Source organism: Ictidomys tridecemlineatus, unplaced genomic scaffold (genome assembly GCF_052094955.1).
Source record: "Ictidomys tridecemlineatus isolate mIctTri1 unplaced genomic scaffold, mIctTri1.hap1 Scaffold_1368, whole genome shotgun sequence".
Taxonomy (NCBI): domain Eukaryota; kingdom Metazoa; phylum Chordata; class Mammalia; order Rodentia; family Sciuridae; genus Ictidomys; species Ictidomys tridecemlineatus.
This window is the reverse complement of record NW_027521221.1, coordinates 78,459-96,386: the sequence shown is the minus strand read 5'-3', so window position 1 is coordinate 96,386 and position 17,928 is coordinate 78,459. Positions and strand designations below refer to the sequence as shown.

Here is a 17,928-nt window from a genome sequence, read left to right as displayed (position 1 = left end):
GATCTTGTCTCAAAATATAAAGTAAAAAGGAGCAGGGAAGTAGCTCAGAGGTAAGACATACCTGGGTTCAATCTCCCTTACTGCAAAACAACAATAACAACACAACAAAACGTGTTGGGGATGCAGCTCAGTGGTAGAGTGCCCCTGGGTTCAATTCCCAATTCTGCACAAAGAAAAAGGAAGAAGAAGGAGGAGAAGGAATATTAGTAATTCTGATTTTCTGTGTGTGGGGTGGGTACTGGGGGTTGAAACCAGAGCCTTGGCATACTAGGCAAGTGCTCTTCCACTGAGCTTGAGACAGGTTTCTCTATGTTCCCTCAGCTGCTCTTGAATTTGCTATCCTCCTGCATAATTCTCCCGAATAGATAGGATTACAGGTATGTTTCACTATACCTGGTTGTAATTCTGTTTTGTGGCTTTTTATCCAGCCCCCATACTGGGGATTAAACCCATGGCCTTGCACATACTAGGCAAGTGCTCTACCTCCTGAGCTACACCCCCAGCCCCTGGCTGTAATTCTAAATAATTAAAACACATTCTTCCAAAAGCTTTTAAAAATAACTACCACACTGTAAACCTTTCCCTTTCTTTGGTGGAAAAATTCCCTTACTTTATTTTCTTGCACTAAAAGGAATGGCATGAATGCTAGCAGCCATTATCTCTGTGACCTTGTGTCCTTGCCACATTATGTGGCTGAGTGCTGTGCCCAGTTCTTGCTACATTATGTATAGCCATAGAAATGTGAAGTTGTGTTGCAATTGTGTACAATGAATCCAAATGCATTCTTCTGTCATATATATCCAATTAAAATAAATTAATTAATTTTTAAAAAAGAGAGAGATATATCAAGGTGATGGAAACCACTCCCCAGCTCCTGGCAGCTCCCATTTTCATAGCCTAGAATTTATATTCTGTGGCAGATCAGCCTGGACAAAAGCCTTGGTAACTGAGAGCCAGAGTCAAGGTGGCCTCAAAATCATGCATCTGCTAAGGCCCAGGCTGCTGTTTAGCTTGTCCCAATTGGTCATGCACTGAAGTTTTAAAATATTCTATCATGGCTTATTATTGTCAGCATAAAATGTCACTGCCATAAAAGTATACTTTAGAAAGGTTTTAACATGATGAAGAGTCTTAATTTTTAAAGAGCAGTATTACTTTTGAGCTACTTGGTAGGTCCAGAGATTTACACTAAACATTCTACCTCAAAAGCATAATAGGTTTTTTTTGTTTTGTTTTGTTTTTTAATATTTATTTTTTTAGGTGTAGATGGACACAACACAATGCCTTTATTTTTATGTGGTGCTGGAGATCGAACCCAGGTCCCGCCTGTGCTAAGCAAGCGCTCTACCACTGAGACACAATCCCAGCCCCAAAAGCATAATAATTTTTGCTTTATTTTGTTTGTTAGATCTAGAAGGCTTTCCACCCAGACTTTTGGAGATGTACAGTTTTTAGCTCAGTACTCTCTACTGTTCTTACTTTCCCCTTAATACCCAAATGAAGGACTTTAGAAAATCAAACTTGAAAAGTTCTGAACCCACTGCTTTTCTAAGAAATATATTTAAATAAAGAAATTCATGAGCTGTGCAGAGTGCACAATTACAGTAAATGCAACTTTTTTGAGTTACAGGAAAGGAGCAATTAGTTCAGGTGGTGGTAGATCTTTTGATGACTTGAAAATGGGTCTAGGAAGGACAAGTAGAGAATCTGGCAACCTTGACCATTGCTGTATTCTCCAAGAATGCAGAGAATGGTTTTAGGGATGCCTTTAATTGCAACATGGTTAATAGTACCAAAACACAGAGAATGACTGCCTTTTCACATTCACTAGATACAAACTTATTTTTTTTAGTATTTCTCTTTTTTATACATGTATATGTATATACACATGCTTTTAAAAGCACATGCTTTCCTCAATGCAAGATTTAAACCACATGAAAAAGAAGTCTGGTGGAATATCACCAGAATCAACAGAAAATAGATTTGGACTCTGAACCCAGAGAATAGTCAGTAGGTGCCAAAGAAACCCCAGCTTCCTGCCCCTTGTTGCAGCTCATTTGGTGAGGAGGGAGAAGGGTAGGTGTAGTAAGCATGAAGAGCCTCTTTGGTACAGGCAGGGCTGTTTCCTGGACAGTTGTTGAGACAGAACACTGGAGAAAAATAGAGAGAGTGTATATATGTTAATGGAGGTTTTAAGTTTTCACATTATTCCACTTACTAGATTTGATAATAGCTACCACTTTTTGATCACTGTCTGATAGGCATTGTGTTTTACATGCTTTATCTCATTTAATTTTTACAAGGCCCTATGTGGTATATGAAGAATTTAGAAAGTTTACTCGCTTGTACAGGGTCACACAGTAGTAAGTGGTAGGACTTGGATTTAAACTTAGGTCTGCTGGATTCCAGAACATGTTCTTGACTCCTGTCCTGTGTGCTCTATGAAGATCCTGTTTCTGCTCTCAAGATCATTTCATTCTAGTAGACATGATGGCCCGAGGGATACTGTGGGAAAGGTAGATGAGTCCTCCCCTGCTCTGAAAGCCAACTGTTCAAGTGCAGTACCTGCACAGTGATTGACTCTGAGGTCATTCCTTAGCAGAGTTCAGATGAGATGTTTCCCAAGGATGCAAGGGTGAAAGGACATTCATTGCAAGTGTTCAGGGAATTACAGATTAAACGGTAGTTGGCTTGACAAAATAAATATAGGAAGAAAGTTTTTTTAAAAAACAAACAAAAACCAAAATGAGCAGTATGACCAGGAGGCTGCTTAGTCTTACCCTACCTTCAGCAAAAGGGTCATCCCAATTGTGGGTTGCCAGTGCGTGACCATTTCCCAAAACCAGGCAGCCATACCATATGAGAAATATTAATGGTCAGGCATTCTTGAATTCCCTCAGTAGGTATCGTGAGGGTAGTCAGACACAGCTTATTTGAACTCAGCTCAGCTCCCAAAGTGCTAACTTTGATTAAGTCGGGGCTCCTGTCCATCATCATCTGAACTTTGGGGACCTCTACTATATAGAGAGTATAGCCTAAAAATCAAAGCTCAGCACTGGAGGTAGGGTCTTGGATTAAGGAGGAACCAGGGGAGCATTAATAATTATGTTAGTGAGGAAGAGTCGAAGAGGATATTGGCTAGAGCCTGAAACCAACTAAGACTTTCAAAGACTGAGGTTGCTGTGGGTACTTAGCGGATCTCCCTATAGTTTGGGTGGGCAGAAACACTTTTGGTGCTCTGCAGCCACTTAACCTTTGAATTCTTTAGGAAAGGAACAATTCAAAGGGTGAATGTACAAGGGGAAACACCTTATAAGTACTCCGCTGCGCCCTGTGAAAGGGGAAATTAGAATGGTCTCGGCAGAATAGTTCTCCTGTGCTCAGAATACTGCATTCTAAACTTGCCTGGTATCTGAAGTGTTAGGTACAAAGGTTGGAAGGATGATATATACCTTGGTACTCTCTCCTCCAGAAAGCCATTCCAACTCTCTCTCCCACTTCCCTTTGTTATCCTTCTCCATAGCATGTGTGTCTCTGTGGGTACCACAGATTTGTGACCAGCATGTATTCCCTGAGCTAGTGGTTCCCCATGAGCAGTGTCCTAATTCCATTTTTATATCACATGAAATAGAGCACACACCTGACTGCCACACTGTGTGGCCATCCAGTGTGTGCCAAAGAATCTGGGGATTCTTGACCTGGATAAACTATATGGGAAAGTGTGTGTGTGTGTGTGTGTGTGTGTGTGTGTGTGTGTGTGTGTGTACATATACATGTTCATAAGTCTCTCTTTTGAGGAAGTCCATAGTTTATATTAGGCTCCAGTGTGTTTTCATAATCCTGAAAATGTTTATAAAAAACTGAACTTATTTGGAGATTTTCCATATTCTTGTAAATGAATGTGTGTGTATGTGTTTGGGAAGGTGGATTGAACTCAGGGGCACTCGACCACTGAGTCACATCCCCAGCCCTATTTTGTATTTTATTTAGAGACAGGGTCTCACTGAGTTGCTTAGTCCTTTGCTGTTGCTGAGGCTGGCTTTGAACTTGGATCCTCCTGCCTCAGCCTCCCAAGCTGCTGGGATTATAGATGAGTGCCACTGCCCCTGGCATGAGCGTGTGTTTTTATATCTGGTAGATACTTTTATGCTTCCTTAAATTCCTGTTGTGAGCAACAGCTTGGGGTAGCCAAAGAACTCTCCCTTGGAGCCATGGATCACAATTCTGTCCTGGGCACTGCTGCTTACACATCCTGGCAGGGGGTCTACCTAACCTTCCTGAGTTTTATCTTATTTTTCACCTGTTAATTCCCTCTTGTCCTACAGGAATGTTGCATTGTAAAGAGATTACAGGTATACAGGCATCTCATAAACTGCCAAGAACTATACAATTGCAGAATACAAGTATTGTAATTAAAAATACATCATTTTTCTTGTCACACAATGCCAGGATAACAAATATGTGATTAAAATGAACATTGGGCCAGGTGTGGTTGCACAGGCCTGTGTTCCCAGCTAGAGGCAAGAGGATCACTTGAGCCCAGAAGGTCAAGGCCAAACTGGGCAACATAGCAAAACCACATCTTAAATAAATACATAAAGTGAACATGGAATGAATTTATTGGAGTGAGAGACTAGAAGTTGAAAGGCATTAGTATCTGCATGTCTTGTAGGCTTTGTAGATGCCCAGAACGGTCTTAGAGTACACACAGGGCTATTGAGGAAATGATTTTCAGACAATGATAAAAGTTTGTAAGACCTTCAAGACCTCAATTTGTTTGCTTTACTTTACAGAAGAAGTGGAGTCTGGGAGATGGAGGGTATTCTTTTTTTCAGAAAGGCTGTAGATGGGCAGGGGATATAGCTCAGTGGTACTTGCCTGGCAGGTGTGAGGTCCTGAGTTCAACCCCCAGCAGTGCAGCACAAACAGAGGCTGGAAACTCTTCCTCATCATTGTTAATAGAGGACAAAGAAAGAACCTGTTTGTCTTCATGTCATCAGTTTATTATCATATCTTTTTAAAACAGTGTAGAATTACCCCATGATTTTAAATCTCTCTTTGGGGCTACCTAGAGGCCAGCAGTTCAGCAGTGTGAGCACTTGGCAAGCCATGGGCACAGTGCATCGAAACAACTTTGTGTTTCCAAAGCACCTTCTTGGAGCGCTTCCTGGAGAGCACATCAAAGGGCTGGATGTAGATTACTGCACGCCTCTCAACTGGACTGAGACTCAGAGGTTACTGGGACTTGCCAACTCAAAAAACTCAGTGTCCAAAGCAGAGTGAAAACCCAGATGTTCCAATTTTTTATCCTGGTAGTCACTAGGTTCTAAATTTTCTCACTACTCCAGCTCCCTCCTCTCAATAGCTTGCAAAATGGTAACCTGGAAATGTGTTTTTGCTTAGTGTATATATATATGTATATATGTAAATCCAACTATCATCTAACCTTCCATTTAAACAATTTGTACTAGAAGGAAATTTGAAATTACATTTAATCATTGCTTTATAATTAATGTCATTTAATTAAATATTACTTTAAAAAATGGCTTCTTTCTTCTTTGGCAATTACATTACCTTTTGAGCAGTTCTGTTTTGCTTTTTAACCTGGTTATGGGGTTTAGAGAGTACCCTAGTATAGGGTATCTGAAAGCAGAAAGTTCTGGCACTTTTCCCACTTTCCATTCTTTCTCCTGTATGGATGCCAGATTCCTTTGGGAAATCATCATTTGCAAAAGGTCAGGAGCAAAAGGAGGGGCATTCTTGAGTGTAGGGTTACTGCTAATTGGAAACTAAACATCTTTAACCATGTCAGAGTTATTTGTATTTGAAAGGAAACATTTATATATAAGAGCCTTTTCGGTAACATAAAACACACTATAACACAGAGTGTGTGCATTGGAGGGGTGGCGATGGGGTGGGGAAGGACAGCCAGGGAAGCTTCTGACAAATGACTGTGCTGTGCTGAGTGAGGTCACTTGCTAATTAAATCTCAAAGCATTTTCAAAGTATTTTCTTTTCTTTGTCAAATGAAGTTTTCTTCCCTCATATGCCAAAGCAAACATTTTACTGTGTTTGCCATTTACAAATGAAACATTTCACCATTTTAATGGAAAAATAAGGAGAAAATGGGTGTGTGTTCAGAACCTAGTCAAAGACCAGTGGGAACTCTCTAGTTTCCTTATAGAACCTTAGCTCTCAGCATCTTCCCATGGTATGATGTGAGACTGGTTCTTCCCTTCCCTGAAACTGTGTGCCCATGGGCTTCCTGATACACCTACCCTTTCAGGAAAAAAAATCAAACTGTTTTCCACCTGTGCCTTTTTCTCCTTTCTTCCTAGTTTCTTCTTAGAATAAAATTTCTTGAGAATTCCTTTGAAGAAAGTCGAGAATCTACCCCTTTCCCCCCGTAGAGTCTAACACCTTCTGTTTTTTCCCACCCTTGCCCTTGGCATCTAAGACATTTCTGTAATTTTTTTAAAAATTGGATGAAAGATCACAAAGTCGAGAGAACTTACTTAAGCTAGGACCTATCATATTGTATGAGCTACAACTGAAGCCCCCAGACCTCTTATTTTTGGAGCTGTTTTCTGAAAGAACTTGTGTCCTTATTCACAGACTGTTTGAAGCAAAATCCAATCAAGGTTTTCAAACAAATATTAAATGTCTTCATGCAATTAACTTAAGCATCCTTTTCTTCTGCTTACCTCTCATTCTGTTATATTTGATAATTAAATTTTCCCAGTTCACGCAATGAAAGGTGAGGTAGCACTTTTGACCACTGTAGGGTGGTCAAAACCTGAAGTTTGAGGCAGAAATTTCAGTTTGAAGGATGAAACCAGTCAGTTGGACTGATTTCAGATTTTCAGTAGGACCCAGTCCTGCCTTGTGTGTTTTCTAGTTCCTTATTTGTGTGTTGCTGATCATGCTCCTTTTTTGTATGGTTTTCAGGTGGAGTTGGCATGAACTTAAAAGCAGCAGATACTGTTATTTTTTCTGACAGTGATTTTAATCCTCAAAATGACTTGCGGGCAGCTGCCAGAGCTCACTGAATTGGCCAGAACAAGTGAGTGAGTTAGTCATTGGCACCTTTCTGCTCTGTTGGCTTGCAGCTGTGGATTGGGGAGGAAGGTAGACCGTGTAGTGCTGACAACAGTGCCACGTTGGAGTTAGAGTCCACTGGGTTTGAACCCCGTTGTGCTGCTGGCTTGTAGAGTCATGTTGGGGGATCAGTGGTCCCATGATCAGTTCAGACTCACTTTGTTGAAAAGAACAGTTAAATTCCAAAATGATTAGAAGAAACTTAGAATTTATTTAGTTCATGTTTCTCACGTTAGATCCTAATTCAGTTTAAAAATGAAGTTAAAGCCAGTGGGTGCACATGCCTGTAATCATTATCAGCATGGGAGACTCAAGCAGGAAGATCAAGTTTAAAGCCAACCTTGCAACTTACCTAAACCCTGTCTCAAAACTTTTTTTTTAAGGCTAGGATTATAACTTCATGGTAAAGCTCTCCTGGGTTGGGTTCCCAGTATCACAAAGAGGAAACAAAGTTGTGTTCAGCTACCCTTTGACTTGAGGAACATTCCTGCCAGGGGTTATCCTGGCTACAGATGAAGGCCCAATAGTGGTCACTTCATCTTCCTTCCTCTTCCTCTTTTGGGGAAAAGTTCAGGAAGAAGTTGAGGCCAGATTTCTCTAACAAATGCTCAGGTCCCAATGAGCAGTGTCCTTTTCATTGTTCCCTGAATGTGGCATTTGGTTTTGCTTCCTTTTGGGTGTATTTTCCTGGCATGCTTTTTTCCCCAGCTTTGCAGACTTCTAACACTGCTCTCATTTGACTCTCGTACAGGGCTGTGAAAGTGATCCGGCTGATTGGCCGAGACACTGTGGAAGAAATAGTTTATAGGAAAGCAGCCTCCAAACTGCAGCTCACCAACACGATCATAGAAAGAGACCATTTTACTCTGGGAGCCCAGAAACCTTTGGCTGATCCTGACCTCCAGGTAAAATGTGTTCCTTTTAGAGTCTCATGATTTATAACCAGTACTATCTTTGGATGAGAATGCAAATAAAAAGGACCAGCATTAACCACCCATTGTTGCAAATTACACATTTTTTTCATTGGCCTAATTCTTACCCTCTCAGTACCTAACTACATGCGAGGTGCCATACAAGCTAAAAATGAGGGTGGCATTTAAAGGCAGAGAAAATAGAATAAAGAGAATGAGCTTTGAACCATCTAACTTGGATTGAAATTCACATCTTATCCCTTATTGGATGTATGACTTTGAGCATGTAACTGAACATCATGGATCTAATCTCTTTATGGCTTCTAAAGATGAGTGTGCCACGAGTTACCTCAGAGAGAATTTGTTTAAGTTCTTTTTTTTTCTTCCTTTTTTTTAAATCAGTGATGATTAGTTCCATAGCTCCTCCTTAATCCCAGACGCTTTGAGTAGTGACTTACAGTACTCATTCCATACTCAGAGATGAGTGAACAAGATTAGGAATTCAAAATTATGCCATAGGATATAGGGATGAAAGCACTAGAGTTAATTTTTTGAAGAAGGAAAAATTAGATGGGAGTCAAATGCTGGCTTAGAATATCCTAGAGAGCTCTCTTTTGGTAGGAGGTTTAGAGTTATTCCTTAGCAGCAGCCTTTGAGATAAAATTGAACCTATATTATAATATACCCCAAGTCCTTCTGAGGGATTAGATGCAGAGAGATCAACCCCCTAGTATCTAGTATGATTCAAGCATGAAGAGAGTACTAAATGTCTGAGAAAAGGGAGTAGCTGTGGGAAAGTCTGCTGTAGGAAACTGCAGAGAAATGACAGGAGTTGGCTATTGTTTTGAGGCAGGCAGTGAGAGAGAGCAAGTTCCAAGATGGCTTTAAGCCTTTAAGCCTGAAAGATGAGAGTAGAAAGTAGGAAGACAGGGATAGAAATTAGAAAGATGAAGATAATGTAGGCTTTAGTCAACAGAATTTGTAGTAAAAATCAATATACATTATTGTTAGAGGGAGACTCAGAAAAGAAAGGAATTAGAAAAATTTGCAAGAAAAAACAAGCTTTAAAAGGATCAGCTTATCAAACAAAAAATTCAAGAGGTATATGAAAGGGAAAAAATTACACAGTATTACAAGCAGAATCATCAAATTTGCAACTAGCCCAAGCATGAGTTTAAAAATGGCAGTTTTCTCACATCTGTATCTTTACACATCATCAGCATTGCAGACAGGGAAGGTGCTGTTTTTGTTAGGGAGTCACTCACCTGCAGGAAAGGGTCACAGATTTGGGGGTACTAGAACCCAAAAGAAGAACCCTAGGTTTTGTTTGTTTGCTTGACTTTAGTTTATCTTAGAGAGTAACTGGAGTCTTTGGCCTTTTGTGTTTTGAGTCTTCTGCATGCTCATCTGTCATGGTGGCCGGGCAGGCTGTGCATTTTATTTTCACACTATTGAAGAGGCAATTTCAAATGGCAGGTGAAAGCTTGAGAGAGAGGTGCGTGTACACTGTAGGTGTCTAAATATACTTCTTCACAGGACCTTGGGAGAGGAGCTCATCATGGGCTGTTGTGAAGGCACAGGCGTCAGGAGTTAGAGGAGATGCTTCCCCAGTGGAAGGGAGCTCCAGGCATTCAGTCAGGGGTTTCCCTGTGGCATTGGCTGCTAGCACATCATTGTGAAATGCACAGGCAAAAACTCTGCCATGGGACCAGATCCTGGGGCCAGTACAAACTATGGGCTGGTGGAGAGGACCTCGGTGGGACTTACTGCCCAAGTCATGGCAAGAAATCACACTCTGGTTCTGTCTTGTTTCTTTCCTCCCCATCAGACTGTGAGTTATTTATGGTTGCCAGGAACAAGGGTGATAACTCACTGCCTTGTCTCAAAATACAGCAGGACATTTTTTTAAGTTATTAAAAGAATCTAATAGTAAAAGACGTGGTTCTGGTTTGATAAATCTAAGCAGTATAGAGCAGTGAAGTCCTGAAAAAGGAAAGCAGGTTCCTTGTTTTAGAAGGAGAACACAACAGAAACAGAGAACAGATAAAGATGCGGTGAACACTTATTGAATGCGTACTGTGTGCTAAGCATTGTGTGACGTGCACTTTTTCCAGTTGTTTTAGAAGAAGAATAACAAAAAAAATGAGATAGACGTTGTCTTTACCTCCATCTTAAGAAATTTTCCAAACATCAGATTCATGACTCTAATCCGAGCACTCTTTAACTTCCAACTACATGCTCTTAGTTACTATAATAAAGTGGTTTTCATTTAAAAAATGGGTAGTTCCTTAAAGACATGTTGTGAGTGAGCAGTAGCGAGGGAAGCCAGGAGACATAGTCCAAGGAGTGGAAGAGGGAAGGGTCCCAGTATGGACTGAGCCTCATCATAAATACTTGGCTTTCTTCTGTTTTGGGTACTAAATGCCAAAGCCATTTGGCTTGGTTATATATATGTACACCAAAGTTAAATATAAATATAACAGGTATGGTTTTGCTTAGTTTTTGTCATAGTTTTCATCTCGGGTATTTTCAAGCTAAAGTTTCCAAGTTACAGAATAGGCAATCTAGAGATAATTAACCAAATCTAAAAGGGCAAAATGAAAATGAAGTCCCATGATGTGGATCCCAATTGGTTCAGAATTCCTAAGAGATAGTACTTAGGGAGGTGGAGAGTTGCAAGTAGCAAATGAAAGCCAGGTAACACTATCTAAGATTCTGGTTCCTGTAGCCATAGGAAGTAGGCTGAGTATATCCCCTAGGGGGAGCAAGAGGGCAGGATGGGGAGTGCCGCAGGATTATCCAGGGAGATTGAAATTGAGAAAGGGCTTTTGGGTCTGGTGATCAGGGTGGTTATGGTTTTGCCAAAGTGGGTCTCATAAACCACTGTAGTATCAAAGCAGCTTGGCAAGGACAGGTGGCAGCTCATGGTGAGATGAGGTATTCAGTGGCACCTTCTCTTTATAAGAGTTTGGCAGTGGGAGAGGTAAGAAGGTAGCCAACAGGTTCTCTGAGTTCTCTCAGGACTGCTGGAAGTGCCTGTAAAAAATGCTGGTGAGAAGTGCTATAGAAGATGCTGGAATCATTTTATCTGCCCCCACTCCTCAAAAAAATTGGAGGCCCAAATTTTTTTTGGTATTGTAAATAATTGTCAAAGTCAACATCTCTGATCATCATTTATCACCTCTCTGCTTATTCCTCATCCAACTTCAAAACAGCCTGGCAGGTGTCATTTGTGATGGAAGAGAAGAAAGTCCATCAGGGAAAGAATTACCTGGTATCATTTAGACACTTAGCAAGTCACACATCCTCATCTGTGTTTTCATGAGAACTAACTGGGTCTCTCGTTTTCTTCATTCAAGTTGAGTGACATACTGAAATTTGGCTTGGATAAACTGCTGTCCTCTGAGGGGAGCACCCTGGAGGAGGTAGACCTGGAGTCCATCCTGGGAGAGACAGAGAATAGCCAGTGGGCCTCTGATGCCCTGCCTTCAGCTGGAGGAGGGATCAGAGAGCAGGAGGAAGGAAGTGAGTTGGGGTTAGGTGAGCCAGTGACTCCATCACCTCAAGGTAGGGTGTGAGTGAGATGCGTCCCCACGGGAAGTCCTGTGTCCTGCTCTGGGACCTTTCTTTCCTACCCAGCCCTGTAGTCATCTGATGACATTCTTAAGGCTTCCTGGTCCAAGAACTGCCAGAGTAATCCTTGTTCCCTTGAAACTGGACTTTGAATCCAAGTGATGATATTAATGTTTATGGTCCTGTCAGTCTCAAGGATTAAATTTGAACCTTTTCTCCCTTGACGCAGACATCTTCTCTGGAGTTTATTTGGTAAACCTCCTATCTTTATGATGGTGCTTTGCACAGTGATTCCTCTTCTCAATAGTAGAATGTTTTTTAAATTGCAACTGATATTTATGGACATTTATTGTGTTCATCAACAGTACTGACTATGTCATGTGCTTTAGGTCGTTTAAGACCCATGAGGTGGGGGGCTGGGGTGGTGGCTCAGCGGTAGAGCACTCACCTCGCACGTGCAAGGGCCTGGGTTCAATCCTCAGCACCACATAAAAACAAAAGTAAAAATAAAGGCATTGTGTCCAACTTCAACTAAAAAAATACATATTAAAAAAAAAAGACCCATGAGGTGTAGGAGATCATTTTGTCTTCCTTTTTCTTTTTTCTCAAATTTGGTGTCCTCCTCTCTCTCTCTCTCTCTCTCTCTCTCTCTCTCTCTCTCTCTCTCTCTCTCTCTCTCTCTCTCTCTTATATATATATATAATTTAGTTGTAGATAGACAGCATGCCCTTATTTTATTTTTTTAATGTGGTGGCTAAGGATCGAGCCCAGTGCCTCACACATGCTGAGTAAGCACTCTGCCACTGAACTACAACCCTAGCCCCAATATTTATCTTTTTGTCCATTTTCTGTTCTGAAATATTTGAATTTCAGACTTGAAAGGGTTTTTTTTGTTTCTCATGATTATTTTTAAAATGACTGTTCTCCTGTATCAGCAAGAGGGAGTCAGTATTGGCTGGTGTGAGAGGGTTTTACGGACCTTTTAAAACATTTTTATTCATATATGACAGCAGAAAGCATTATAATTCTTATACATATAGAGCACAATTTTTCATATCTCTGATTGTATACACAGTATATTCACACCCAGTTCCTGTATTCATACCTGTACTTTGGATAATAATTATCACATTCCACCATCATTAATAACCTCATGCCTCCTCCCTTCTCCTCCAACCCCTCTTCCCTATCTAGAGCTTGTTGTTCCTCCCATCTCCCACTCTCTATCCCACTATGAATCAGCTTCCTTATATCAAATAAAACATTCAGCATTTGGTTTTTTGGGATTGGCTAACTTAGCATTATCTTTTCTAACTCCATCCATTTACCTGCAAATGCCATGATTTTATTTTCTTCTATTGCTGAGTAATATTCCATTGTATGTGTGTGTGTGTGTGTGTATGTGTGTGTATACACACATGCACACACACACACACACACACACACACACACCCCCCACAGTTTTTAATCCATTCATCTATTGAAGGGCATCTAGGTTGGTCCCACAGTTTAGCTATTGTGAATTGTGCTGCTGTAAACATTGATGCATCTGTGTCCTGTAGTATACTGTTTTTAAGTCCTTTGGATATAGATTGAGGAGATGGACAGCTGGGTCAGATGGTGGTTCCATTCTCAATTTTCCAAGGAATCTCCATACTGCTTTCCATATTGGCTGCACCAATTTGCAGTCCTATCAGCAGTGTATGAGTGTGCCTTTTTCTCCCACATCCTCGCCAACACTTATTGTGGTTTGTATCCATAATAGCTGCCATTCTGATGAGTGAGATGAAATCTTAGAGTGGTTTTGATTTGCACTTCTCTAATAGCTAGTAATGATGAACATTTTTCATGTATTTGTTGACTGATTGTATATTATCTTCTGAGAAGTGTCTGTTCAGGTCCTTGGCCCATTTATTGATTGGGTTATTTGGTTTTTTTTTTTTTTTGGTGTTTAGCTTTTGAGGTTCTTTATATACCCTAGAGATTAGTGCTATATCTGATGTGTGAGGGGTAAAGATTTGCTCCCAAGATGTAGGCTTTCTATTCACCTCACAGATTTGTTTCTTTTGCTGAGAAGAAAGAAACTTTTTAGTTTGAGTCCATCCCATTTATTGATTCTTGATTTTAATTCTGGCACCAAAAGAGTCTTATTAAGGAGTTGGAGCCTAATCCCACATGATGGAGATTAGGGTCTACTTTTTCTTCTATTAAACGCAGAGTCTCTGGTTTTATTCCCAGGTCCTTGATACATTTTGACTCGAGTTTTGTGCATGGTGAGAGATAGGGGTTTAATTTCATTTTGTTGCATATGGATTTCCAGTTCTCCCAGCACCATTTGTTGAAGATGCAATCTTTTCTCTAGTGCATGTTTTTGGTACCTTTGTCTAATATAAGATAATTTTAGTTTTGTGGGTTAGTCTCTGTATCCTCTGTTCTGTACCATTGGTCTACCAGTCTGTTTTGGTGCCAATACCATGCTGTTTTTGTTACTGTTGCTCTGTAGTATAGTTTAAGGTCTGATATAGTGATGCCCCCTGCTTCACTCTTCTTGCTAAGGATTGCTTTAGCTATTCTGGGTCTCTTATTTTTCCAGATGAATTTCATAATTGTTTTTCTATTTCTATGAGGAATGTCATTGGGATTTTGATTGGAATTGCATTAAATCTGTATAGCGCTTTTGGAAGTATGGTCATTTTGATAATATTAATTCTGCCTATCCAAGAGCAAGGTAGATCTTTCTATCTTCTAAGGTCTTTTTTTGATTTCTTTCTTTAAGGTTCTGTAATTTTCATTATATAGATCTTTCACCCTTACTGAGATTCTTAATTCAAGAGTTCCTTCTAGCCTGGCACAGTGGTGCACACCTGTAATCCCGGTGACTCCAGAAGCTGAGGATCATGAGTTCAAAGCCAGCCTCAGCAAAAGCGAGGCACTCAGTGAGAACCTGTCTCTATTAAATACAAAATAGGGCTGGGGATGTGGCTCAGTGGTTCATGCCCCTGAGTTCAATTCCCAGTACCTCCCTCCCCACCCCATCCCACCCCACCACAAAAAAGAGTTCTTTCTCTCATCAATACAGAGAAGCACAGTGGCTTCAGTAGGGTGCTTCCTTTACTGGTAGGGAAAGGGCTGGGTGAAGCTTTTGGTTTTGTCCTTCTGAATTTTCTCCCATTGCTTCTCTCTTTCTCCCTGCCATAGACTGTCGAAGGCTGTCTGCATTACCCCTTTCTCACCCGAGGGCAGAGTGTCCCTAGATGTCTGACTGCGTCTCCTTCCAGCCCTTCCTTTGAATTCCTAAGCAGCCACTGCTCTGAACTACCAATCTCAGTCATCCTGGGGTGACCTCATTCTGGAGGATGAACTTCATCTGTCTGGCACTGCTAGAGCCCCACTGTCCTGCTCCTGTGCAGTCTCTGTCTGCCTCCCCAGACCAGTGAGGGCTTCAGAGCTCAGCTGGTTTGGGATGTTCATTCTCTGTTTACCTCAAGTGGAAGTTTATAGTAGTTCCCGACTCCTACTTTTGTGGTAGGCTTAGATTAGGGGTGGTTTCATTATCCTTGTTGACTGGTGTGGTTTTTATGGAATATATGGAGAATTCAAAATCTAGGCAATTGGCATTATTTTACAGAACACAGTTCTTGGACTTTTCTTGTGTTTTATCTTTAAAATTTGTTATGATACTATCACATTTATATTCTTCAAGAACTCTTTCTTGTTCTCAGCTTGTTGTTTTAATCGTATCCTATTCCCATTTCAAGGATATAATATCCTCCCCGAGGACATTTATTATAGCTTTTTAAAATATATCTCAGGGAGGATATTTATTATATCTTTTCAGAAAGTGTTACCCTGCCCACTGTATTATCTCTTTTTCCTCTATTTGCTTTTCCTTCTTCCTCCTCTTTTTAAAAGTTTTGTTTTGGAGTCTCTCGTTCTTGTTAGCAGTTTATCTGAAACATCTGGTGTCCTCTGATCATCGTGCTGGTGAAATTCCCCAAAGCTGACAGGCAGCTCTGTTGTGAACAGGTGGGTGGCCTTTGGGCCTCATGCCAACAGCACTGGTTGGCAAGCCAGCTCTTGCACTGGAGGAGTCAGATTTGAAGATTTCACTGGACAACTCATTGTATCCTAAGACGAGTCCTATACCATTACAGTGAAATTGGTGGTTTAAATTGGAAAGACAGGGAGCTGAGGGCACATGGTGCTCTTGGTGTTTGGTGTACTGATCCTCTCAGTTCCTCCATACTGTGGTGCCTGTGCTTGTGCATCTGAGTTTTTGGAGGACTGAAAGGGTTTCAGTTCCTGCAGTCAGCCCCAGCTAGATACCAGTGTTTTGGTTCCACAGCTCTTTTGAATCTGTTGTCCTCTTCTTATCCACTTTTTATCTTCCAAAGAATTCGTGCACTGTTTCATCTACCATTGCCTCATATATCTTTTTAGAAATCTGTGTATTGTCCTTTAGCTGTTTTGGGTGAGAGAAAAAATAGATGTGTGTGGTCATATTTTTAAGTTGTATTTGATTACCTTAGTACCAAGTTTCCACCCTTTTCTGTACTCATCTAGATTGACTTTATTTACTAGAACAAAATAAAATTGCAGTGTTTTCAGAAAGATAATTATATATCTCAGTCTACCTACAAAAAAAATTACATTTTTGCAGACAGTTTAACTGTTGGATTCTCTACTTGGATAAAAATTTGGAATGTTGTCTTCGATGACTGTCTTGATTCTCTTTGTGGTAGATGGTTCCTCTGGCAGGACCCAGATGAGGGTCTAGACCTGTGGGCTCCAGCTGCCTCTTCGAAACAGAGTGAAGACATAAAGCATGGTTAAAAATAACAAATGAATATGAAAGAGGAGTAGTTAGAGCAGCCCATTCACAATTAAGTATAAAGTAAGGTTGCTTTATCTTTAATGCCAAGTTTTTTAAAAAGCACAGTTATATGGTAAGGTGAGCATGCCCAGAAACCTGCCTTGGGAGCATGTGCAAAACCTAGCCCCGCCCAACTCCTCCTTTGAAGGTGGAAATGGAGTTGCCCGCCCCTTGAGCCAGTACTGGTTAATGGAAGTGAACCAGGAACTAACAATAGGCTGCTAACTTTTCATTTGTTTGGCTAGCGATTTACATCATTCTGTCTCATCCAGAAGGTGTAAGATTTCCATTGCAAATAGAGATTGTGGAGAGGGGTCAGCAGCTGGACTAGGGGAGTAAGATGTTACTTTTCCTGGTGGTCCTTTGGATTTTGCTTCGCTTTCCAATGTCCTGTGCAAACGGAAGCATGGCTGATGGTTCTTAGGAGAAAAATACATGAATAGTCTTTTAATTGGTTCCTTGATCATTCTTTTTTATTACAATTTTAGCTTTTAAGTGACTCGGCTGCCTTCTCTACTATTTGGTTATGAATTTCTTTTTTTGCTTCTCAACAAGGATTGTTCTGGGGACCCAAGTGCTGTCAGCTTTTATAAGGAATGTTGATTACTTTATATGAAATAGGATGGAAGGAGGTTGATTAAACCCTGTGAAATGAGAGACAGTTGGGGAATTCTGTGAAAGATGGCCATGGACAAAGATTTGTGGGATCACAATGTACTTCTACAATATTTGTGAGAGGGATGTGTGAGATAAGGATCAGATTTTTTTTTTAATAGCATCAGGTATCAACCAGCACTAATGAGTGAAAGCTAAAGGGAGGCAGCTTGAAAGTCTTTGCAAGAAAGGATTTTGTTCATAACTATGACTTCACAAATAATGACTCTCCCAGGATTCTCTGAATTTTCCCTCTGAGAGTGGACCATTTGAGTAGAACCAGAGTATCAAAGAAGAAATTTTAAAGTCTAGTAAAAATTTATATGTGGATTTTTCAAAATGCTACAAATAGTTGATTCTTTGCTGTCTTTAAACAATATACAGTAATCACAAGAAAAGTTCCTTCTGTTCTTTGTGTCATTAGTTCTTGGCCTCACTCAAACCTAAGTGATGATGTGGAGGAAGAGAGCACACAAGATAACATGGCTATTAGCTTCCAGTTTAGAGGCTTGCCCTGGCGAACATTTCTTCTCTTTTCATGAGGTATAAAAATATAACCAAAACCCATCAGGACAGATTTTATATGGCTAAAAATTCATGAAAATAGGAAAGAGTATTTCTGATTTTTCTTAAAGTTCTCAAATACATCTAAATAGTAGATAGAAAAGACAGTGGAATGAGATTACCATCATTACCCTAAGTACACATATAAAGACACAACTAGGGGCTGGGGATGTGGCTCAAGCAGTAGCTTGCTTGCCTGGCATGCATGCAGCCCAGGTTAGATGCTCAACACCACATACAAAAAAGATGTTGTGT

At 40.5% G+C, this 17,928-nt stretch overlaps 1 pseudogene; it reads left to right on the top strand.

The window, feature by feature from the left end:
• The first annotated feature begins 5,138 nt into the window (after nucleotides 1-5,138).
• Nucleotides 5,139-17,928, top strand: part of LOC144372599 (transport and Golgi organization protein 1 homolog) — a 78,113-nt pseudogene continuing 65,323 nt past the window's right edge.